Source organism: Erpetoichthys calabaricus, chromosome 17 (assembly GCF_900747795.2).
Source record: "Erpetoichthys calabaricus chromosome 17, fErpCal1.3, whole genome shotgun sequence".
NCBI classification, from domain to species: Eukaryota; Metazoa; Chordata; class Cladistia; order Polypteriformes; family Polypteridae; genus Erpetoichthys; species Erpetoichthys calabaricus.
Genome location: NC_041410.2, coordinates 42,938,446 through 42,964,807, shown reverse-complemented (window position 1 = coordinate 42,964,807; position 26,362 = coordinate 42,938,446). Strand labels below are relative to the sequence as shown.

General features: G+C 38.7%; 1 protein-coding gene across 1 annotated transcript in view; it reads left to right on the top strand.

Annotated features, from left to right (window-relative positions):
• Positions 1-2,402: 2,402 nt before the first annotated feature.
• Positions 2,403-26,362, top strand: part of abhd2a (abhydrolase domain containing 2, acylglycerol lipase a) — an 84,772-nt gene continuing 60,812 nt past the window's right edge. Inside the window, exon 1 of the mRNA XM_051920827.1 lies at positions 2,403-2,657. The gene's annotated coding sequence lies outside the window, so the exon portion shown is untranslated. The remainder of the gene's footprint in view (positions 2,658-26,362) is intronic.

The window sequence follows — 26,362 nt, the reverse complement described above, 5'->3', positions numbered from 1 at the left end:
TCCTGAAGTCAAATGGTTGATAGACTTGTGCAACACAATTATGTGCAAAGAGAGAATTCCTGAATATTTGAAAAGAAGTGTGTTTCTTTCAGTCTAGAATCTAAAGAGTGAATATTGGAGTGCAGGTCATATTGCGTGATCTTGTTAATTTATTGAAATATAATTTTCTTTCATGCCTGGCAATAGTGGATCAAAACTTTAAGTGTAGTCCTTTGTGGGAGGGGTGCAGGATGTTGATGTAGCAAAAGTCATTTTAGATAAAGCAATTGAAATTACGTAAGAAATTACATAACTTCTGCCGTTCAGATTACATTCTGAATGCAAACAGAGGTGCAGGCTTGTCAGTTATAGCAGTGTTAAGAGGTGTGTGAAAGAAATTCTGGGAGCAGTCCCCCTTCTCGCCTCTAATGATGCATTAAAGGTAACAGTTTATGAAAGCTGTATGCTGTATAAGAGGGAGACATGACTGATGAAGAAGGAAAATTAGGTTGGAAAGTTGGAAAGGACAGAGATGAAAATGATCAGATAAATCTCTGAATTGAAGATGAATGCAGAGAGGAGAAAAAGACTTGGTTTGAAAGTGACTGGCATTGTGGTGAGGAGAAATAGATGTAGGTGGTTTGGCATGTGGAATGATAGACAGAGGATGACTGGACTTAAAGGTGCACAGTGTTAAAGGTGAAGGGAATGAATCTCAGAGGGATACCAAAATAAAAACATTGTTGCAGATAGTGACAGGTGACATTAGAAAATGGGTTGCATCCAGATGACATGAGAAGAATGGATCTCAAACCAAAAGGCCTGCAGAAAGCTGAAGGCAAAGATCCGGGCAGGGCATCCAACCAATCTGGGAAAAACAGAAAAATGAATGTTAATACAATGATGATGATGACAATGTGGATTAAATGATAATAATTTTTTTTTTGTACTTGAAATGTCCCTTTAGGGTTTCAAACATTTTAGAAAGGTAACTTATAAAATATAATGTGTATATTCAGGAACCGCTCAGCTCATTACAAGAGTAGATTTATTTTTCCACTGCTGAAATACCTAGGTGACCCCCTCCTCCCCACTTTTCGCAACTGTACATGTAGCAAACTTAAAATTCCACTCTGCTAAAAAACTAGAGCAGAAAAAGACATGCTTGGCTAAGAAGTTTAAATGTAAATTTAAAATACATTATGAGGAGAAACAAGGCTTGCACAAAATACAGAGTGCTGGCAGTAATATGGTTCCAGTTCAAGCACTGATTAACCTATGTTTTGAAGTTAAATTAGAGATCAAGAGCTCTCATCCAGTAAGCAGGCCCATATGGTGCTACAAATGTGTCCCAAATTGGCCAAAATATGCCCCATATTTAATGTGAGTGACTGTTTTAGGTATAAAATTTGGTATAATTTAAGCATTTCAAGTTTGATTAAGTTAAATGTAAAAATGTTTTGATGCTTTTTTAATAAATTCTTGTTATGCTCTGTAGTGGTTAAGACTTTAGACTTCAAACCCTGAGGTTGTGGATTTAAATCCTGCTACGGACACTGTGTGACCACAAGTATGTCACTTAACCTGCCAGTGCTCCAATTGGAAAAAGAAAAAGAAATGTAACCAGTTATATTTCAGATGTTGTAAGCTGCCACAGATAAAGGTATCAGCCAAATAAGTAAATGTAAGTTAATAAATCTTTCATTACTTTAAAGAATTCCCTCAAGGTTAGGTATATGATATCTAGAGCAGGGGTTTCCAACCTAGTCCTCTGGGACCCCCAAATTGTACAGGTTTTTGCTAGCTCCCAGCACATTTGTACCAGGCAATCCGTAACAGTGTAGTATCCTATATGGGCCCTGAATGATACTTGGATGCACACTTTTATGGTCCAAATGAGACCCATATTTTGGCCCATATGGAATACACTTGGTGCCCATATGGGCTACTACCTTGGGAAAAAAATGCTCCTAGACACCTATAAAGGGTGCTAAATCCCTAATACCATCGCATTCTAGAAACACCATTGGGTTATATTTTGAATACTATACTTTACAGGGAGCATCAAATGTTTAACTTCTTAATAATGAGATACGTATTAACTGTTTGTAATCTTTTTAGGGGGTCTTATTCTTGCACTATTCAATGTAGGCAGAGATAAGTTCGTTTTCTCACAAGAAATTAACGAAATTTCGATTATTTAATTTATTTTACCAATGAATGTGAGCATTGTAGAGTTAATGATCTTAATCTTTATCCCGGGCTATCAGACGAAAAAATAACTTTGAAAACAGGAGGCTGAGTAATACGTTTGGTGAGTGACATGACACTTAAGCCAATCACAACAAACCACCCGCCTTCTCTGACAAAGACATTCTAGATCAGTTCGATGGGTGGATCCTTCGTTATGTTCTGCATCAGTCCTCGGGCAAAAAAAAAAAAAAAAAAAAAAAAACGAAACAGAGGGGGCGGAAACGGTGTCTCAGATTGATTTCACCTATTAGCCAATCGCGCTTCCACCACACCCAGCCTCGGTCGCCATTTCGCCAATGGTATTTTCGATGGGTAATGAGCCCGCCTTCACTAGGAAATGGGGGTCGCCTATCACCAGGTAATACATCTGGATGTCTCAGTGGAAGGGGAAGAAAGCATCAGAAAGTTGAAAGCTTAAGATGAAGGTGCGTAAATAATTTTGTGTTTTGACAGCATGCAGGGGCTTTGGAAATGCGGTTTTGCAAATGTCAGATTAGGGATAGCAACCGGCGAGAGGCACAAGATAAATTGACAATGTAAACCAAACTACATTCGAGTGTTATTTAACGAGTACTGTGTGGGAGAGCTTTGCTGGCTCTGTGGAGAATAAGTGTGAGGGAGAGACAGGGCGAGATGATGAGATTTGTTTGTATGTAACAGTACTTTGCATCGATATGACATCTATTTTGTTTGTTAGTATTGACAAGCCAAACCCAATTATTACAGAAACAACAACGACAGTGTTAAACACGGGCCTTTTTCAAGCGCCCACGTACATTACATTCCGTTAGCTTCGTGTTGTTTATTTTTCTGTTTTTCCATTTACTGCCTTAACGTCACCATTGTCAAAGCTAAGCGTTAATAGAGTAGCATTTCTGTTGACGTGTGTTCACAAGAAAATTTTAGATTCATTTTAGTATGGCAAGGTGTCAAGGTGAAATTTACATTTAAATTGATTCACACCAGCATATGCATTTTTAATGAATAACACTCAAAATATGGTTTTTGAAACGACTGTTGTTATTCCACTTGTATCGTACGTACATGTTATATACGCGTATTTTTTACATTAGCCTGGACACGAACGACCATATTTGTAATTATCATAATACTTGTTTTCAATGTAACAGTTTTCATTTTCAGCATTTTGCCTTATTGTAGCTTCGTCTATTCTTCGATATGTGGCGGAAATGTTTAGTGATTTCTTGCGCAAATAGTGTTAGAAGCACGCTTAGACGTGTCATTATGTACTACTCCTGATATTATCTATTTCCTTAGTTTTTGGTCGTATGCCACATTTCTGAAAGTGTGTTAAAGTCCTCATGGGTTGTCAAGTGATTATCTAATTTAACAAATTCTTATCAGAACATGAAGTATATTGGAACCACCTATGACACAGTTAAGCTTTATCATGTACTTTACAAAGAAAGGAGGGTAAATTTCCCTGGCAGTATGCCGAGACCTAGGTGGGGATTTTATTTCACATTATTTCTAGAGAAAAGATATACATTTGCATGATCCATTAATCAGATTATTAGTAACAAACTAGGTTCAATAAATTCAGAAGCTGGGAACAGAATGTTTGCCATTTAAAACTAACATGAAAATAACAGAGGGAAGGAAAAATGACAAGTATCATAACTCCCCATCCCCTTGCATGCATATCCATTTAGTCAAAAAAAATTATGTGGTTGTCTTTCTGTACATCACAAATAGGCTCTGGTGTGTTTTGCTGTTTTTAGTGCAAGTTTCTTTCCAACTTCCTCATTCACAGTTTTTAGTGTGCCACAGGAGATTGAATCTAATAGTTAAATTATCAGGCCTTAGTCATAATAGATACTTCAAAAAATTATAATGTAGATTTCATTTTACTTTTTAAAATAAACACTAACAAAAGCTAAAGCTTTTTTTTTTTTTTTTTTTTTTTTGCAGAATATACTCTCACAGTACAGCTGTTTCAGCTAGACATCAGGATAAATTGCAGCGTGGGTCTGTTGCAAAATAATGTAAATTTGTAACCTCTAAAAAGGAAGTTTTGTGTAGTGCTGCTTCAAACTTTTGCACAAATATGAAACCAATATTCACGAGTAACCTCCTAATATACGAGTTAAGTGGCTGCAGTTTTATGAATGAAGTTGTTGGTTCAAAATCCTGACATGAACAAGGAAAAGTTTTCATGTGGAATGAGCTAACATGAACCTTGTGTCTGACCTGAGTTCAACACTGTCACGTGGGGTGAAGCAACATAAAGTGTAACCATGTACATTATATTTAGGCCCTTTAACAAAACTAAATAGCCTAATATCATCAAAAATTCAATGAAATCGAAGTGCAGTGATCATCATACATTTACCTTTGATTCTTCCTTATCCTGCTCTTGCTAATGTATGCAAATAATGCAGTGTTATTATCCAATGAATGCAGGATGTCAGTTTTTCTAGATATGGAGATCTTTTTTTAGAGTAGCAGGAGAAGGAGTGAATGTGAAGAGCAGAGTCATCAGGTCATTGATGTTGTTGAGATACAGAGGACAGTATTGGCGAAGTTTTAACATCAGTTTTAATGTACGCCCATTTGGTAGATTCTTATGTACTGAATGAAATCATTGTTTAGCAGTATATTTAAAATCTACAGTTTTAGTCCTGTTCAATTTTACTTTGCCATGTCTGTGTCTACTATTGTACGCTAGTTTGAGGATTATTGTTTTTATTCTTATTGCTGGATTACTATCTACAGTACATGTTGCAGTCTAGTTTTTGCCCTCCTCCTCCTAATGTTTATGACAGGTTGGTGCACATGCATATTGCATTGTATATATTCTAATTATACTTTTTGTAAATTTTTGTTAATTTTTGGAGTCGGTTTAAGGTGTCACTCATAACCAATATCTGTTAAAAGTCTCGAACGTTTGCACTATATCTTCATTTGCAGGACGGAATTTGAAGTTAACAAAGGTGTTTTGACAAACGAGCAGGACGAGTTGTACATGTAAACACTTGAATTGTTTTTAATGCCAATTTTGATTTTGTTTTAAATCTAATCTTCATTTATTGTTTTATATAGTTCTTTTTTTTTTTTTTTTTTTTTTTTTTTTTTTTTTGGAAACCTGTACAGTAATACTTAATATATGTGAATTAAATGGACCTTCTCATGCCTAGTAAGGATAGATCTTGGTTGTGGGAGTTGACAGTTAAAGGGTAGCCAAAATACACTTTACCTCAAGTGGTATTATTCCCTGCCTGGGCTAATTGCAAAATATTATGCTTGTCTAAGAAGACATATGTTGATGGCATATTCCTAAATGTCAGTCCTCATTTTGTTAAGGAAAGATAAATGGCCTAAATGTAATTGTCTTGTAGAGTAAACTGTTGCCCCTATTTTATTGCCATCAATATTTTCCTAATGGCTTTCTATAATGTAAAAGTTTGTAAGCGTTTTAAAATATCTAGTGCTTTGTTTAATTTATATATGTGACAATTAAAATTTGATTTGATTGGGTACTGTATGAAGTTCCATGCAACTTGTTCTCTGAATGAATTTGAGCTTTATTGTTCATAAGTCATTCTTATTGCTTAGCCTCCCAACTCTCTGTATTTTCTGGATCTGAAGATTTGTAATAAAAGAAAAGTATACAAGTGACTTATAGTAAATACTTGTACATTTGTTCCTTTTCACAGTGATTTTTAAAATCCGATTTTTAACATCCAAAACTGACCTTTAATGCCCCAAATCCCAAAAGTTTTTGTTGAATAAAAAAGTTTAGCACATGTTATTCATGTGGTAAAACTGATCTATATTACTAAACCACAGTTTAATTTATGCACGGGCGCACCGAAACGCATGCGCACTGCGCTCAAATGCAGCGGCTTCCCATAGTCAGTAGGTGGCGCCCACTTCAGACACACCAGAAGCAAACACGTCACGGCTCCACAATGAAAGAGCTCAGCTAACGGAAATACAAATCGAGCCCGTATGGATAAACACAATGAACGAACGTGCCCACGATGTGCTTCGCCCGTATGAATAACAACAATGAACGAAGGCGCTCACACAAAGAAACCACTGTAGTACAAATGCGGCGCGGCGCCCCAGAGTCAGTAGGTGGCGTAACGGAAATACAAAACGAGCCCGTATGGATAAACACAATGAATGAACGTGCCCACAACGTGCTTCGCCCGTATGGATAAAAACTATGAACGAAGGCGCCCACACAAAGAAACCTCTGTAGTACAAATATGTGTAGTTAAATTTATGCACGGCGGACACTTCGAAGCACATGCGCACTGCGGCGCCCCAGAGTCAAATGCAGCGGCTTCCCAGAGTCAGTAGGTGGTGCCTACTTCAGCAACACGTCACAGCTCCACAATGAAAGAGCTCAACTAACGGAAATACAAAACGAGCCCGTATGGATAAACACAATGAACGAACGCGCCCACAACGCTCTTCGCCCGTATGGATAAAAACAATGAACGAAGGCACCCACACAAAGAAACCGCTGTAGTACAAATATGTGTAGTTAATTAAATGAAACATTACCATGCCTACGACCTGTGAAATACACCTGAGGTAACACGTGCACGCCAGGTTGTACCAGATGAGTCACAGCTCCAAAAAGAGCCCGCTTTAGTACAAATATATTTATTTAATTAAATGAACTTTCCCAGGATGCACCCACCCTCCATGATATATCATCCCTCCATGTATCGGAGGGAACAACAAGTGATTGCCATTCTTGGATTTGCGATTCTTTCGAGAATCGCGGGCTTGCTGTTATTACAGGATTATTGGGAAACACTACAGAGGCACTGATGGAGATTTTTGAGGCTGGTTCCCATTACCGGTATTTTAACGAGAAACTGGCTAGTTTGAATTCAATTTCTGATTTTATGCCACACCCATGCCAGCGTCTCATATGGATGATTCATGTGGAGCCCGTAAACATTAGGATTCTGTTAAAGTTCAATTTTTTTATATAACTCCATGCCCAGGGGATTGTAGATATTTAAAAGTTTACTTTTTATAAAACACAAAATTACTTGCATTACATAAAAAAAATGTAATAAAATATATGCAGAAATACACAAGATAATTCCACAATTCTGTGGTTTTATAAAGACAGCATCTTCTTTGAACTCGGTTGAGTCCAAATGCATACCTAAAATAACAGCGGGTACACACACACATGCATCTTGCCAAACCTTCGCTTTTGGCGATGCTTGCATTTTAGGTTTATTTTTTATTTTATTTTTTTTTTAATCAAGGTTTGTCTGTTTCTGAAGGGGGTGGGACTGAGTTGTCTGTTGTTTGTTTCTACATGCCAAAGGCATTTGTTTTAGGTTTACTGCTAATTCTGAATTATGTTAGTATGGATATGTGCATGTATGAACATCGTAATGGACTGGCACCAGGTCCAGGATTAATGCCTGCCTTGTAACAGACGTTGTCTGGATACATTTCATAACATTTCTCTGAATTAGAGCCGAACCATTTGGGTAAAATACCTAATTGTGATGTTTCTGACAGATATTGCAATTTGATTTGTGATATAATTTTTAAAACTGAAGCTTCAGTTCAATATTCACAGTGTAATAGATTTAAAACATTATGGAGCATTATTACATGAGATACCATCAAAATATTAACTTTTTATATTCTCATGCAATGATGTATTTATTACTTTTTAAATTGGCATAGAACATAGAACAATCATCACCAAAGCTGTGACCTGTGGCTCAGGAGAAGCATCCAAATATTGCACATCTGTAATCAATAGAACATTATTTACTGATATCCAGCATTTAGCTTAAAAATTGACAAACCACAGAATAATTATCAAAAATTGATTAGTAAATATAATAGAAATAGAATCTAAATGTAAACGTTACCCAAAATATCTAAATATTACACATTCAAATAAAATGTATTTGCAGAGAGCCATAAAGGCTGCCTCTATAGAATCTAGTGCAGAAAACTAAAATCTTAAAATTACCCCAAATAAGAAGCCTTACATAATAGTTGCTTTCCAGACATCTGTACTCAACACTCGTGATCTTTACAGATTTTTTTGTCAAGAACACCAATATGTCAACCTTTGCTGATTTCAGACATGAATGCTGACACGTAGCTACATGGCTTCCAGCACTAAACAGCCTCTCTGATGACAAACTTGTGGATGGTATGCCCAGGAATTTGTGAGTCCGTTTGCTCAGCATTGGAAAGTTAACATTGTGTAATAGGTCTGTCAAAAAATAAGATTTGAATATTAAAATTAAAGTACATGTTTGGGTATATTCAAACTTAGGTTAACAATACTGGACATAAGTAAGCTTGTACTTGCTTTGTTTTTTATACTTTATCATAAAAGTAATAGCCACAACTATGGCAAGAGCAACAACAAACACCAACTTAAAAAAAAAAAAAAAAAAACATTCTAGTGGTACTTGGGGAGCTATAAGATCAATCAAAATCCGAAGCAGGTACACACTATTAAAGGGGGAGCATTACACTACTGTCTTGTGTTCAGTCTACTACTGACGACTAGATACTTAAGTTTAAACTACGTAACCTGTTTGGTGCAAAATCACAATCTTATCCCTAGGGCTGCAACTCATAATTATTTCGATCAGTTGGATTGTAAAAAAAATCATTTGAAATTAAACACAAAGTGCATGAAATGGAACTTTTCACCAAATTAACATATTTGTGTAACATTTTCAGAAGTGTATTTTTTTTAATCAACTATTTGAAGATATTTAAATAAATCGAGATTTTCATACATTTGTATAATAATTCATTGAAAATAAATAGTAATAAATAGAAATAAATTGAAACATGAAGCTTGATTAAGCTGGTGAAAGTTTCTTCAGAATCACCAACCCCATTCTGGTTTGAGCACGAGAACAATAGGGCTGGATCAGGGACTTTCCTCAATAATCCCTAATCCCAGCCTCTCCTTGAACTGGAGGGCCACTTCAGCTCTATTTACTTTGAGGAGGTGATAGGCGTGTTCCCTCACCACTACTCCAGGTTCTGTGATGATGTTTTAGGACACTACATAGGTCTGGCCACAGTTTGAATCGACCACTTAACTTACCACTGCTGCGCTCAAATACTGGAGTCGGCATCGCTCATGCAAGAAGCAGTTCTAGCTTCCTCCTCGCATTAGTTCCATGACTTTGGAAGTTTTAGATAGTAAATTCTTTTCCATGGCTTAGATTAAGCTTAATCACAAAATAGGTCACCAGTCCCTGTCTCTCCTTTACCACAGGTGGACTCTACAAATGAGTGAGCAGATTAGAGTGGTATATGGTAATAGACTCCATGGTCCCCGATCCCTTGGATGAATCTTCTGGAGTGTGGTGACCCTGCAAACATGGGCTTTTTCGAAACATTCCTGATCTAAGAGTGAACTTTAGCAAATCTGTCTCTAAAGTTAGTGATATACTGCAGGGTGTTTGTCAGTGGTGCCTGTACTTTCTGCCAGCTCTCCCTCATGAGGTGCAGTAGTCCATCATCTGTTCCTGGTACAGCAACTCAAATGGTAAAAACCCTGTGGAGGCCTGTGGAACCTTGGGAATATGCAAAACAATACTAAAGGGAGGAGTGTGTCCCAATCTCTCCCATACTTGTGTGCCACCTTCCGCAACATTTGTTTTAGGGTTTGATAAAATAGCTACATAAGCGTGTCCATCTGAGGGTGGTAGATGAACAACTTGAAGTATGCAATGCGATGGAGCTTGACATTTTCCTTAAAGTTTGTAGATATGAAGGAAGTACCTTGGTCAACCTATTTGGACAAAGGCCCCTGCTAGTTACCGTGCAATGGTTTTGGAGTTTGCCTCTGGCAAGGGAGTGGCTTCCAGATATTGAATGGTGTAGTCTACTATGTTTACTATATGTTTATACTCTCTTGATGAAGACTCGAGTGGACCAGCAATGTCTGTGCTAACCTGCATGAATGCAGTGTCAATCAGTGGCAAGGGGATGAGCAGTGAGTGCTAGCTTCCATCAGGAAATTTGATTTAGTTGGCAATTGGGAAATGAACTGCAAAGTTGATGCACCTCCTTGAGTATGCCACGCCAATGCAAGTGTGCTTTGTGCTTGAGGGATTTTTCTGTACCTAAATGAGCTTTCATAAGTGGCTATGGGCCAATTCACAAATCTTCATTTTGAATGACCAGGGGACAAGGAGTTGGTGCCTCAGCTCCTCTTGGTGCTCCGCCAATCGGTATGATGGGTCCTTCTCAATCTAAAAGAAAGGTTCCGCAGGTGCAGATTCTGCAGTCAGCTGACCATTCACTGAGGTTGCTGGATTTTGCGCTTTCTTGAGGGAATCATTATTCCACTGCTTCCTTCTCAGGGAGAAGCAGAGCAGCATATATTAGTGGATAAATTGTGAAAGCCTTAGTTTTCCTTGCATAAAATGGGCAACTAAGCTGCAGTTAGTGTTCCTTTTTATTTACTTACAAAGTACAGGGGTGGACAAATTGTAAATGCACATGGGTAGTCTGTTGGGCTACCAGCTTTGCAAACCTGGTGGTCCAGTTACACTTTCTGGTAGCCCAGTTTAATATCCTTTTTTTTTTTTTTTTTTTATTTTATATAAAGCGCCTCTCGCAGACAGAATTGCAAAGCACTCTACACCATAGAAAACAGATAAATCACAAAGTTACAAACAGTAAAAAAATAAAATAACATTATAAAAAATGAACCATAAACAGAAGAGCCAAAATGGCTACCCATATGCTAGCCTAAAAAGGTTAATGTAAATGTGTTTGCTGCCTGTAAAGCACAAGGTAGGCTATTCCACCATTTTGCTGCAGTGGACTGAAAACTCACAAGTCTTTAGCCAACTATGTGGAACAATAAGAAGGCCCTGGTTAGATGATGTAAATGGGTGATTGGTAGTGTAATGTAAAAATATGAAATATATTGTGGTTTTTGACCATGCAGAGCTCTTATAGGTGATTACTAAAATTTTAAAACAGATTCTAAGTTCCAGCTGAATCCAATAAAGAGAAAATAAAATCAGAGTAATATGAGACCACTTACTAGAGCGGGTTAACAGTCTATAGCAGCAGCATTTTGAATAGACTGAAGATGTAGCAGCAACATCTTGTTTAACCATATAAGTGAAGAATTACAATAATCAAGATGTGAAAAAATAAAAACATACTTTAACATCTCCTTTTGAGCCTTTGACACCATTGTTCTTAGCTTGGATCTAATCCTCAGATGTTTAAAACAACAGTGAGATAAGGACCAAACATGATCATCAAGATTTAGAGACTGGTCAAACATAACATCCAGGTTCCGGACACAAGATTTAAAGTTGAGTGAAAAAGCCAATAACCTGAGACTGATCTCTGTGTGCTAATTTAATTGGGCAGTAATTAGAAATCTTTTTTTTTTTTTTTTTTTTTTTTTTTAATTTAGCTTTAAAAAATAACAACTAGCAATTTATTAATTCCACTCATGCATTTGACCAGGGCAGATAACTTAAGAAGGTGTTGTGGTTTTAAAGAGCATGAAAGCTGAATATCGTCAGCATAAATGTGATATGGAATATTTTTAAAAGAACTTAAAATTCAAGCTAAAGGAAGGATAAGGAAAGTAACACTGGCCTGGCCCAAGAACAGATCCCTGTGGCACTCCACTGGGCAAGGATACTAGGGCTGATGCACTCACCCCTGCTAACTATAAAAAAAACTCCTTTCTGACAAATGAGATCTCAACCAGACTAATACAGTCTCTGAGATACCCACACAATGATTTAAATCATTAATTATAAGCGTGTGGTCTACAGTATCAAATGCTTTCGCTAATGTCCAACAGTACAAGGACCAAACACTCTCCCACATCAGCAGCCACGAAAAGGTCATTAGTCACTTTAAGAAGCGCTGTTTCTGTGAGGAGCGAAGAATTTATCACGGATAACAAATTTGTGCCAATCAAGTGAAGAACTTGTAAAAAAAAAAAAAAAAAGTTAAATTGGAAGAATAGCCAGCACACAAGATGTATTCTAATTCTTGATTAAAGTAAGAACATTGTCAAGAAATACAGGTGCTGGTCATAAAATTAGAATATCATGACAAAGTTGATTTATTTCAGTAATTCCATTCAAAAAGTGAAACTTTTATATTAGATTCATTCATTACACACAGACTGATGTATTTCAAATGTTTATTTCTTTTAATGTTGATGATTATAACTGACAACTAATGAAAGTCCCAAATTCAGTATCTCGGAAAATTAGAATATCAATTAAGACCAATGCAAAAAAAGGATTTTTAAAAATGTTGGCCAACTGAAAGGTATGAACATGAAAAGTATGAGTATGTACAGCACTCAATATTTAGTTGGGGCTCCTTTGGCCTGGATTACTGCAGCAATGCGGCGTGGCATGGAGTCGATCAGTCTGTGGCACTGCTCAGGTGTTATGAGAGCCCATGTTGCTCTGATAGTGGCCTTCAGCTCTTCTGAATTGTTGGGTCTGGCGTATTGCATCTTCCTCTTCACAATATCCCATAGATTTTCTATGGGGTTAAGGTCAGGCGAGTTTGCTGGCCAGTCAAGAACAGGGATACCATGGTCCTTAAACCAGGTACTGGTAGCTTTGGCACTGTGTGCAGGTGCCAGGTCCTGTTGGAAAACGAAATCTGCGTCTCCATAAAGTTCATCAGCAGCAGGAAGCATGAAGTGCTCTAAAACTTCCTCTTAGACGGCTGTGTTGACCTTGGACCTCAGAAAACACAATGGACCAACACTAGCAGATGACATGGCACCCCAAACCATCACTGACTGTGGAAACTTTACACTGGACCTCATGCAATGTGAATTCTGTGCCTCTCCTCTCTTCCTCCAGACTCTGGGACCTTGATTTCCAAAGGAAATGCTAAATTTACTTTCATCAGAGAACATAACTTTGGACCACTCAGCAGCAGTCCAGTCCTTTTTGTCTTTAGCCCAGGCGAGACACTTCTGACGCTGTCTCTTGTTCAAGAGTGGCTTGACACAAGGAATGCGACAGCTGAAACCCATGTCTTGCATACGTCTGTGCGTGGTGGTTCTTGAAGCACTGACTCCAGCTGCAGTCCACTCTTTGTGAATCTCCCCCACATTTTTGAATGAGTTTTGTTTCACAATCCTCTCCAGGGTGCGGTTATCCCTATTGCTTGTACACTTTTTTCTACCACATCTTGTCCTTCCCTTCGCCTCTCTATTAATGTGCTTGGACACAGAGCTCTGTGAACAGCCAGCCTCTTTAGCAATGACCTTTTGTGTCTTGCCCTTGTTGTGCAAGGTGTCAATGGTTGTCTTTTGGACAACTGTCAAGTCAGCAGTCTTCCCCATGATTGTGTAGCCTACAGAACTAGACTGAGAGACCATTTAAAGGCTTTTGCAGGTGTTTTGAGCTAATTAGCTGATTAGAGTGTGGCACCAGGTGTCTTCAATATTGAACCTTTTCACAATATTCTAATTTTCCGAGATACTGAATTTGGGACTTTCATTAGTTGTCAGTTATAATCATCAACATTAAAAGAAATAAACATTTGATTAAACATCAGTCTGTGTGTAATGCATGAATCTAATATACAAGTTTCACTTTTTGAATGGCATTACTTTAATAAATCAACTTTGTCATGATATTCTAATTTTATGACCAGCACCTATACTAGGGAAATGGAATTCAGACTGAAAGAGCAAGGGGGATCAGCCTGTATAAAGTTTGTAACAACAGAGATATTTGATTGAATGAAAGTAACAAAAAAAACAGGAACACTTATAGAGACAGGAGAAACAATGTTAGACCAAACTTTGGAATTAAGTGTGCTGTTTGATATTAATTGTGCAGTGCTCTAGCATTCCTAACTGTGTTATTATTAGTGCAATGCAAATCTTTTAAATCTTCCAATTCAGGGACCTTCCATAAACGTTCAATCTTTTGACAGGGGCATCTGGCACTACGAACAAATTGATTTAGCCAGGGCATAGATTTACCAACCTGATTGCTACCTGATTTAAAAAGTGCAACAGAGTTCAATATATTAGTACACTGTTGATTAAAATAATAAACCAGTGCCTCTGCATCATACTCATCATAGACTTTTGATCTATTAAATAGAGTACAAAACTGAGCTATCACAGCATCATTGATAACTTGTGTACAAGTAGGTTGTCTGATAGGGACTGGATCAACTGTATATAGCACATCAAACAAAAGTACATTTATGGTCACTAAAAATAAGATTATTATTAATACAATAAGTAAAAAAAATTACCCCCCCCCCCCCCCCCAATATCTGCAGGACAAGAAGCATGCTAGGTAAAATTTTTAAATTTTCAATAATACACAAAAACCTTAATAATAATACACAAAACTGGTATTGGAACAGTAGTGGAGAACAGTTTGCCTTATCCTTGCCTCTTTTTTTCCAGTTTAGTCCATTATAAAATATTAATTATTACTTTATTTATAACATGGTAAATAAGGAGAGTATATGATTACCTTTTGGCATTCTTGCAGTCACTGCCACTTTTGCTTTACAGCTAATGCTTTGTTTGCCTTGCTGCCCAGTTTCACTATACCTCTCACTAGTGCAGACCCATACTCTAAAGTGGTGAAGAGAGGCCAAATATGATATTCTTGTAAGTGGGTGATATACAGTACATGATGAAAAGACACACTTAAATATTTTTGCATCATATTCATCTCCTCCTTAGTCTTTCTGGCACCCACGTAACCAGCCTGTCCTGGAAATTCACCATTTTAAGTAGTATGGACGCATCAAGTGTAAAACAAGCTTTAGACGGTGGTTTTGGCAGTCTGGAATAAAATGTTGCTTTTGAAAACAGCTGCATAACAGAGTTAAGATTTTACAAGAAGAACTGGGATGTTTGGTGGTTTTCAAATTGTTTTTGATTCGGAAAATAATGCATGGACTAAAGATCCAAAATATCTGGTAGTCTGCCAGGCTTTGTGAATCTGTAGTTTGGTTGTCTGGATTTAAAAACTGGCATTCCCCGGCATCCAAACTACTGATTTGTCCACCCCTCAAGGTAATTTGTAAACAGGAAAATCAACTGTGTGCTCAGAATTTAAATATTATCAATACAGTATATACAATGCCCTCTATAATCTTTTGGAAAAAGAACCATTTTTCCTGGGCGGCACAGTGGTAACGCTGCTGCCTCTCAGTAAGGAGACCTGGGTTCGCCTTCCGGGTCCTCCCTGAGTGGAGTTTGCATGTTCTCCCCATGTCTGCGTGGGTTTCCTCCAGGTGCTCCGGTTTCCTCCCACAGTCCAAAGACATGCAGGTTAGGTGTATTGGCGATCCTAAATTGTCCCTAGTGTGTGGGTGTGTGTGCGTGTGCCCTGTGGTGGGCTGGCATCTTGCCTGGGGATTTGTTCCTGCCTTGCGCCCTGTGCTGGCTGGGATTGGCTCCAGCAATCCCCCCGTGCCCCAGTGTTAGGATATGGCCGGTTGGAAAATGACTGAGGGACCATTTTTCCGTGATTTACTTCTCTGTTCCACATTTTAAAATTACAGATAAAAAAACACAGGCCTGATTAAAGTGCACATTGCATACTTTAATTTAAGGGTATTTGCATACATTTCAGTCACAGCAAGCAGAAATGACAACAGTTTTTATACATGGCCCTCCCATTTCAGGGCACCATAATGTTTGGGACATATCAATGGCAGGTATATTAAAGCAGTCCTATTTAGTATGTACTTGCATATATTCTGCCAAGCCTCTACTGCAGCCATCTTAAGCTTCTGCTTGTTTCAGGGGCTCATCTCCTTAAGTTTTCTCTTCAGCATATGGAAGGATAAATTGGTTTTAACTAGCTTGGTCATTCAAGAATTTTCTGTTTTTTAGCTTTGACAAATTCTTGTGTTAGCAGTATGTTTGGAATCATTATCTTTTTGTAGGATGAAGCGCATTTACTAAACTTGAGCAGTATACAATTCAGATTTCATTGTGCAGCTGCGGTCAGTGGTCATGTCATCAATGACAATAAGTGTGCTGGTACCTGTGGCAGCCACACATGCCCATACCATAGCACTCTTACCAGCATGTTTAACAGATGAGATGTTATGCTTTGGATCTTCATCTGTCCACAAGACATTTTTCCTGAATTCTGCAGACTCTTTTAAGTAATTTTTCGCAAACTGTAATCTGGCCATTTTGTTTTTGTTGCTAACTAGTGGTTGCATCTTGCAGTCTGGACTCTGTATTTCTGTTCAGGAAATTTTCTGCATATAGTAGTCTCTAATACATATGCATCTGCCTCCTGATGACTGTCTCTGATCTGTTGGACAGGCATTTGGGATTTTTTCTTTACCATAGTGAGGATTCTTTTGTCATCAGCAGTTGAGGTCTTCCTCCGCCAACCAGGCCCTTTGCAATTACTGAGCTCACCAGTGTGTTCTTTCTTCTTAATGCCATTCTAGAGTTGATTTAGCCAATCCTAAGGTTTTACCGATGTCTTGAATAGTTTTATTCTTGGTTTTTCAGCCTCATAATGGTTTCCTTGACTTTCAGTGGCACAGCTCTTGTCCTCATGTTGAACAATGGCAACTCCAGATTCCAAAGGGTAGAAGCAAGCCTAGGTATGTTATGCTTACACTTATGGAACAATGAAACACACCACAACAAAGCCGTAGTGCTTTCCTATCTGCTGCTGTGCATCTATGATATCTATGATATCACACACACAATGGGTTATAATACTGAGCTAAAGCAGCTGTGGTAATTGGATTAGTTTGTTCTGTCCAGATGCCATTATATTGTTACATTTCGATATATTTGATAAATCACGCAATACTGATGCAAATCTGATAAAAGGGAGACCACACAGACGTTGGGTGCTGCCAGTTTGCAAAACCAAGCAGAAATGCACATACATACACAATGGGGTAGGCTCCTGTGAAAATGTGCGTTGCTTTATGAAAAGTTTACTTTTTATACATTGTGATGTGAGCGTGGAAACGGGCGTACGCAACAATTTTGTGCATTTGCACCATTTGTACATAAGACCCCAGGTCTTTATAGCTTGTATTTTAGCCACCCAGTAATAAAATTTAAAGTTAGGTAGTGCTGTGTAACTTTCTGCTTTAGGTATTTGTAGAGTCACCTTTTGAATGTGTGGATTATTTATTCACCTTTTGAATGTGTGGATTATTTATTAAGTCTAATATCTTAAAGAATGATTTGTTAATGTATATGAGGATGCTCTGAAATAGAAAAAGACGTTGGGAAGGATGTTAATTTTGACAGTATTGATTCTCCCTGCTAATATGAGATGAAGGGTAGACCATCTTTTCACATCTGTTTGCACATAGATGTCCAGTCTAATATTGTGTGCTAGAGAGTTCACTGGAAAAAGCACACTTTTATTCAGATTGATTTTGAGTGCAGGCATGTTTTTGAAATTCTGCTAGCTCATTAAGGGCTACTGGTAAAGAGATTTGTGGTTCCGATATATACATCTGCATATCGTGATATTTCTGTTCAAGTCCTTCTCTAATAATCCCCTTTATCTCTGGTGCATTTTGAAAGTGAATGGCCAATGGCAAGTGCAAACGGCAATAGTGATAGAGGGCACCCCTGTCTCACACCATGTTCTGTTTTGAAGTAGTTGATCATTTTCTTAGTATGAACATAGGCTTAATTTTATCCATGCACATGAAACCCAAGTTTGTGTAATGCGTGAATAGACAGTCCCATTCAACTCTGTCAAAAACTTTTTCACCATCTGAAAATAAGATGTCTGGTGTGTTGGATTTTATTGGTGAGTATATTACACTAAACATACGACAAAGGCTTGAAGCTAAGTATCTGCCTTTAATACATTCAGTTTGGTCTTTTGTGATATTACAAAAGAAAATACTTTCCCAGTCCTTCTAGCTAGAAATTTGCAGAGTATCTTGATCATTATTCAGAAGTGAAATTGGTATATGTGATGCACATTGTATTATGTCCTTATATTTCTTTGGAAATATGGTAATTAATGCTGGGTGAAAAGTTTGAGGTAGAAATTTGTTGTCTAGCTTCTATAAATGTTGCTAATAATAATGGTAACTTAGTTGAAATTTTTTTATAAAATTCTACTGAGTAGCCAGCAGGGCAGGATACTCTTCCACTTTGGAGTGAGTGTGTTATATCCAGTAACTCTGAGAAAGTCAGAGGTTTGTGTGAAAAAAACTCTACATTGTTTCTTGTCTTCTTTAAACTGATTAGAAAATAAGGACATTTAGTACTCCCCAAATGTGTAAGTTGTTATATTTTTATGGTCAATGGTTTTTATCTCCATATGTATTGATGATTTCTGTTATTGCATTGCAAACTTCGTGCATGAGGATTTGTTAAGTTAGGATCTTATTGGCTTTCTCTCCATGATCATAGTAATGATGATGATATGATTTAAAGATGAGCTGTTTGTTACATTTCTTTTGTTTTCTAGAGGTTAAATTCTGATAGTAGAACCAGTCTTTTCCTTTAAAGTACCTCATTTGTAGACCTGGCATATTCTTAATATATATTTTGTTAATTTCACTGATTAACTCTGATCTTTTCTTGGTCTCCTATTTATTTTTATGGGGAAATGTACTCATTTTCATATAGTGTAAGCGAAATGTAGTAAATGCGCTTAAAGTAGGCAATGTATACTTCAATCATGTCTAGGACTGCCAGCTGTCCTCATTTTCCCGGACATGTCCACATTTTTAACACGCCATGGACTGTCCAGGAGGTAAACTAAGGAGAAATGGGTCTTTGTCCCAAACGTTATTGTGGGCACTGTATATAATGCAAATCAGACTCACTCACTCATCAACTAACACTATTTCCTGTTTAGTTAAAAAGCTGAAATTTGGTAGAATTGTACATCTAGGCCAGTAGATATCCACTAAGATATGATATTTTGATATCAATATTATAGGGTAAAAAAAAAATATTATGAAAAACAAAATACCCCAAAATCTCAAAAATGCTTTGACTGACTTGATTGAAATTTGTTAACATTATAGCAATAAAAGAATTGGCCAATGCATTTATTTTTATTTGTTGGTACAATTTTTTATTTGGCAATATTTATTAATATTATATGTTTTATGTTTACGGTCCTGATGGGGCATTATGCAAACAAAGGATGCAGCAGAAGAGATTGACAGTAGCACTAGCCTGTAAGGTGGACTTATGACTGAAGAAGAGGCAGTGCCCTGCACTGGAAAAACCAGACCACATGTAATTGTGTTTGCAGTGTTACTGTGAAGTATGATATGGAAGAGAGGGAGTTCAGTGAATCTTAGTTGTTTGGTTTGTGCTGTAAAGTTTGAGTGCCGGTTCCAGATGCTGTGGCTGTGAACATAGGTATTGCTTCACCAGAAGCAAAAATGCAGAGAGAGAGAAGCAGAGGTAGAATTGGTGTCCTCAGATCCAAGACGGGGGGTGACAGATGGCACAAGTTTAAACTTAATAGTTCCCCATAAGTGATTCCATTGTAATACACATTTGTAATTATTGACTTTCACAGGGGAACCCTACCCTGCCCTCAGAAGTTTTTAATGTTTACATATGCTTCGGCTTACTTTTAACAAGGTTGACTATGCTCTCCAAAATTCTTTACAAATATATTTGCAAAAGCAGACTTTAAAGAAAGACCACTGATCACTTAAAATGCCTCCAAAAATGGTAGTAGGCAGTTGTTTTCTTCCACTTTAAGCACTAGAGAATACAACCCCAAAAGTAAAAACATGCAGTTCATCACATGAGCCATCTAAATATGTAGGCTGTCAATTTCATTGCTGTTTGTAATATGTTAAAGTAAACTATAATGTGTTAGTACTTTGCCTATGGCTATGGCAAAAAAAATACAAGCTTGAACATACAACCGATGGAAAAACATGAAAGGAAATACTTGAGTGAACAAAGTATATAAATGAAAATTGTAAAACTCTAATAATGACAATCATACATACAGTAATCCCTCCTCCATCGCGGGGGTTGCGTTCCAGAGCCACCCGCGAAATAAGAAAATCCGCAAAGTAGAAACCATGTTTATGTGGTTATTTTTGTATTGTCATGCTTGGGTCACAGATTTGCGCAGAAACACAGGAGGTTGTAGAGAGACAGGAACGTTATTCAAACACTGCAAACAAACATTTGTCTCTTTTTCAAAAGTTTAAACTGTGCTCCATGACAAGACAGAGATGACAGTTCCGTCTCTCAATTAAAAGAATGCAAACATATCTTCCTCTTCAAAGGAGTCAGGAGCAGAGACTGTCATAAAGGCAGAGGAAAATCAATAGGGCTGTTTGGCTTTTAAGTATGCGAAGCACCGCGGCACAAAGCTGTTGAAGGCGGCAGCTCACACCCCCTCCGTCAAGAGCACAGAAAGAGAGAGAGAGAGAGACAGAGAAAAACAAGCAAGCAAAAATCAATACGTGCCCTTCGAGCTTTTAAGTATGCGAAGCACGGTGCAGCATGTCGTTTCAGGAAGCAGCTGCACAAAAGATAGCAACGTGAAAATAATCTTTCAGCATTTTTAGACTAGCGTCCGTATCGTCTAGGTGTGGGAACAGCCCCCCTGCTCAATCCCCCTACGTCAGGATCAGAGAAAGTCAGTGCAAGAGAAAGAGAAATGTAAGCTGGGTAGCTTCTCAGCCATCTGCCAATAGCGTCCCTTGTATGAAATCAACTGGGCAAACCAACTGAGGAAGCATGTACCAGAAATTAAAGGACCCATTGTCTGCAGAAACCCGCGAAGCAGCGAAAAATCCGCGATATATATTTAAATATGCTTACATATAAAATCCGCGATGGAGTGAAGCCGCGAAAGGCGAAGCGCGATATAGCGAGGGATTACTGTACTCAAATTTCACATTATTCCTGCTGGTCACCTGATTGAATTCAAAAGTACACACTTTCCTGTAAAATTGTTTAGCAATGACAATCAACAAAAGCCAAGTCACTAGGAAGAGCAGACATTGATCTAATGCAGGAATGCTTTACTCGTGTACAGTTGTATATAGCATGGTTAAGAGTAAGCAGCTCTAGTGACCAGTATACTAATAATAATACTTATTATTTGACTGACGCCTTTATTCTAGGTTACTTATAACATGTGAGGTACAATTGGTTACATTTCATTTGTTCTTCCAATTGGTGTACAGGCAGATGAAGTGATGTGCTTATGGTTGCACAATGATCTCGCAACTTCAGGGTTAAAAGTCCCTAGGTCTGAAGCTTTAACCATTACACCATACTACCTGCCTGTAATTTTAGCTTTTGATTAAAGCCCTACATATATTGTATCCAGAAAAAAAGTTAGTTACATAGTATTTCTGACATATCCAGTTAACTGATGGCTCCATAACTTGGACCCACTGTCTTGTGAAATTTCCTGGACAAAGCCAGGTAACACAGTAGACTTATAAATAGACTTGATTAGTGTCAGCAATTTTGGCGTATTCCTGGATGGGGTTAAAGTGCAAGTCAAGTCAAGTTTGGGAGTATGCACCAGTACAGTGCGTTGCCGCACCCACTACATGTCGAAACAGCTCGGGATCCCAGTTGGCAACCCCGCAGGCAGACACGCGGTCCAGTCCTACCCTCCGGAAATGACCCTCTATCTGCCGCAGCCAGGTGTTACGTGGGCAACCCCTTGGCCTGGTCCAGCCACTTGAGTCCCCAACAATGAGGATCTTATGAGCCGGATCACCCTTGGGGAAACGCACCACATGGCCGTAATGCAATAACTGATGCTCCCTCACAATGCAGGTAATGTGCCTCATACGGGACTCCATGAGCAACCGCTCATTCGACACAAAGTCAAACCAACGGTACCCAAAGATTTTCTGGAGAGACACAGTACCAAAGGAGTCCAGTCTTCTTCTCAGGTCACTGGATAGCGTCCATGTCTTGCAACCATATAGCAAGACAGGAAGCACCAGGACTCTAAAGATTTGGACCTTCGTCCTTTTGCAGAGTTACTGGGAGCGCCACACACCCCTTTCCAGCGACCTCATGACCCCCCCCCGTGCTCTTCTAATCTGTCTACTGACTTCACAGGAAGAGTCACCAGAGACATGAATGTCACTGCCAAGGTAAGTAAACCTCTCAACAAGGTCAACACTCTCTCTGCAAACGGACACACTGTTGATGTCTGTGCCCAAGAGGTCATTAAAGACCTGGATGTTGGTTTTTATCCAGGACACTTGCAAGCCCAGACACTCAGACTCCTCACTCAGTCTCTCGAGCACCCCGATCAGTGCCTCCATCGACTCCACAAAGATTTCAGCATCGTCTGCAAAGTCAAGATCCGTGAATCTTTCTTCACCAACAGATGCCCCACAGCCGCTGGACCCCAAGACCTTTCCCAACACCCAGTCCATACAAGCATTGAACAGAGTAGGAGCAAGAACACACCCCTGACGAACCCCAGAATCAACTGGGGAAAAACGCAGAGGTCCTGCCTCCACTCTGCACAGCACTCACAGTACCAGTGTACAGGCCAGCCATGATATCCAGCAACCTTGAGGGGATCCCGTGAACCATCAGGATGTCCCACAGGGCAGCCTGATCAACTGAGTCGAATGCTTTGCAAAAATCGACAAAGGCTGCAAAGAAACTCTGCCGATATTCGCATTTGCGCTCTATGAGAACCCTCAGTGCCACGATGCGGTCGATGGTAGACTTCTTAGGCGTAAAACCAGACTGTTCTGGTCTCTGGTAGGTGAGCAAGTGATCACGGATCCTATTGAGGACGACCCTAGCATGGACCTTACCCAGCACCGAGAGCAGTGTTCTCCCCCTATAGTTGCTGCAATCCAGGCGATCACCATTCCCTTTCCAGATAGTGACAACAAGCCCCATTTTCCAGTTAGTTGGGATGATGCCAGTCTCCCAAATGGAAGCAAAGTTTGATTGCTTGCAATGCCAGGAGGACAGCCTTACCACCAGCCTGGAGAAGTTCACCCTGGATACCACAGATCCCTGCAGCCTTTCCCCCCCCTCAGCTGATTCACCACCTGTACAATCTCGGTGAGACTGGGTTGTTCACAGCTAATTGGAGGATCAGCCTCAAGAACCGTGGACCCAGAGATATCCTACATCCTAGCCGGAGGATCAGCTTTGAACAACTGCTCAAAGTAGCCAGCCAAGTGGGTCACAACTGCAGTGTCATCCGTAAAGACCGTTCCATCAGCTGACCTGACTGTGACTCTCCGAGGAACAGATTCAGATGTGCGTAATGCTTCGATTCCTCTGTAAGCAGGACGTGGTTCGATAGACCACAGATGGTGATTAAAGTGCAGAAGAATAAATTGATTGAATTTACTGTATCACACTACAAGCACACATATGTTTTGCTTAACTGGAAGAAACCCAACCAACTTTGTATACCTCAGTGGACAGTAGATGTTCTTGTTGAACTTGAACTTATATCTCGGATTAGAAAAAAGAATGAAGTTTTTTTCTTTTAATGGACATCACCCAAACCTCTTAAAAATATTGGCAAAGTTTGATTTGTCTTCAATTTTGTTGGGTTATAAATTGATCTATTTGTATGGAATGATTACAATGAAAATTAATAAAATAAAAATAAAAAAAAAATTGGCAAAATTTTATTAATATTATCATGGAATCAGCGTGTTGGGAACATTGGAAACTGTTCCCGAAACAATAGCTTTCCACTTTTGATTAATATTAATAATTCTAAAATGGAATGTTATACACAATTATCTAATTATTAATTGTTAAAATTTGTCTTCATTATATATTCTGCCTTGGTCTGCCAATTTCTAATTTCTATGGTGTATAAAAAGTTTACTAAAACTAAAAAAATCTTGTAACATGTGCATATATGAGATTGTGGTCCTTCCTTCTGACAGCATTGTGATGTTCTTATATATGTGTTGTGAATGTTTTAGATGTTTGTCCCTTGTATACAGCTAGGCATGCACTGCATGGTATACCGTATACTGTGTTCTGTGTCTCTGCTGCAGTTTCCTGCCTTTGGCATTAAAAAGGATTGTTCTCGGTGTGTTTGCAGATTTATGCACATGCAAGTTCAACCAGACACATGTTTAACTGGAACATGGTGCATGTGAAAATAAAAGTGCCACGAGAGCTGGCTGAATTGTGGCCATCAAACAAAAATGCCATTAACAGACACTTGGCCATTAACCCAGCATGTGCAGGTTTAAAAAGAAGGACATCCACATATTAAATAAGACTGTATGATCAACACCCACTGAACCCCACCTTATTAACCTCCCCTGCCATTTTGCACCAGTCAAAGTATTTGCTATATATTGCTTTTCATTCCTGTATGTTTTATCATTTTGCTCTGATGACTCCTGGTAGGGGTTGAAAGCTTAGGAACAAAAGAAGTATTTTAAGATATGTGACTCCTCTTCTGCCTTTGTGGATTTCTAGCTACAAATATGTGTTTGTGTATATAATATGTGATGGATGTCTAGTGTTGGCTGCTATCCAGACTAGTAATGGTGCGTGATTCCTTATCTGGAATCTGGAATGGCCCAAAAGAAATGCAGATTTCCCTGTCCTTGGCAGGAGGTGCCAATCTCCGTGTGAATGTGCTAGCATTCCAACTGGGATGAATTGAAGATCCTTACCTGTCGGGAGGCTAGTGTAGTGGAGGGACAGGGCGAGGTGACCTGTTTGGACAAGTGGCTCCCCTTACATGCTAGGTAGCAGCATCCCTTGGCTATGGCATCTGCATTGACACCCGCAGGGCTTTCTGGGAGCTGTCATTCCGTATAGCAATCCTTTTGGGTTCCATGGGTGCTCCGGGAATTTGTGATCCATATTTTGTGCGGCTTATGCCTAAACCTGAAGTGTTTCCTAAGGGTCCTGGCACTAGAGGTACTCCTGGGTCTGAGGTAAAAGCAGCGGCTCTTTCTCACCCAAGTGCGTTGGAGTCAGGTAGTTTAAGTGGGCAAAGCTGGCCTGAAATGAGTGGAAGAAGAGAAGAAATAAGAGAATTGCAATTGTACAAACCTGGTTAAGAAGCCTGTTTGGAGGCATTGTAGAAATAAGTAATTTATTTGCACTCTTTGCATTTGCATTTATTTGGACCTGTGTTTGTAGAGGTGTGTCTTGGGCTTGGGGTGCTGCAATGCTCCCTACAGGTTACAATATATATATTAGGGGTATGCAAAATAGACAAAAAAATGATATCTCAGTATTTTGTGGGATTTTTTCTAATATTAAATAGATGATATGTTGCATTCTTCAAAACTGTGTTTGTAAAAATCTGTACTAGCTGTGGCTCGGTCTTGTTAATAGGATAATTATTGCTTACTAATGATATTAATAGAAGCAACATATTTAAGGCAAACAGGTCTTATTTGTTTACTTGAAACTGAAGCATTCTAGTAAAAACAGTACAAAAACATCAATCGCCAGTGAAAGTATTATTGAGATTAAACAATGTAAGTATGAGTAAACCATGTGAAAGTCGCCTGCAGGATTTACTTTTACTTTTACAGGGCTTGCATAAATGTTCAGCTGCTGTGCTCTAAGGTGAATTGTGCAGCAAACAAGCAAGAACAAAAATCTAACATATTGTGTTACAAGTCACCAAATCCAAACTTCAAGATCTATCATATACTGCACAAGATTAAAAAAAATATATGTATACAGTCATCCCTCACCTATCGCGGGGGATACGTTCCAGAGCCCCCCACGATAGGTGAAAATCTGCAACTAGCGACCTTATATTTATTTTATTATATATATTTTAAGGCTTTATAAACCCTTCCCACACTCTTATAAACCTTATCGCTTTATTACTTCCACTTAAAACTCATTTTGCGCCCTGGTTAAAGGACACTGCGGCCGTAAATCTTATATATTCTTCTTCCTTTTTAAATTAAAAGAATCGTGGACTCATTGATGCCGTAATGGCGTCCTACAGCGGTGTAGCTGTTCCCTTCCTTCAACATATCTAAACCTTTTACCTTTTCGGCAATCGTTAGCATCTTCCGTTGGCGCTTGGGCACGGCCCCTGAAGCAGTAGCAGGAGCAGATCGTTTTGGAGCCATAACGAAGAGCTTGACTATGCACAAAGATAACACAAAAGAGCACAAAGGTTAA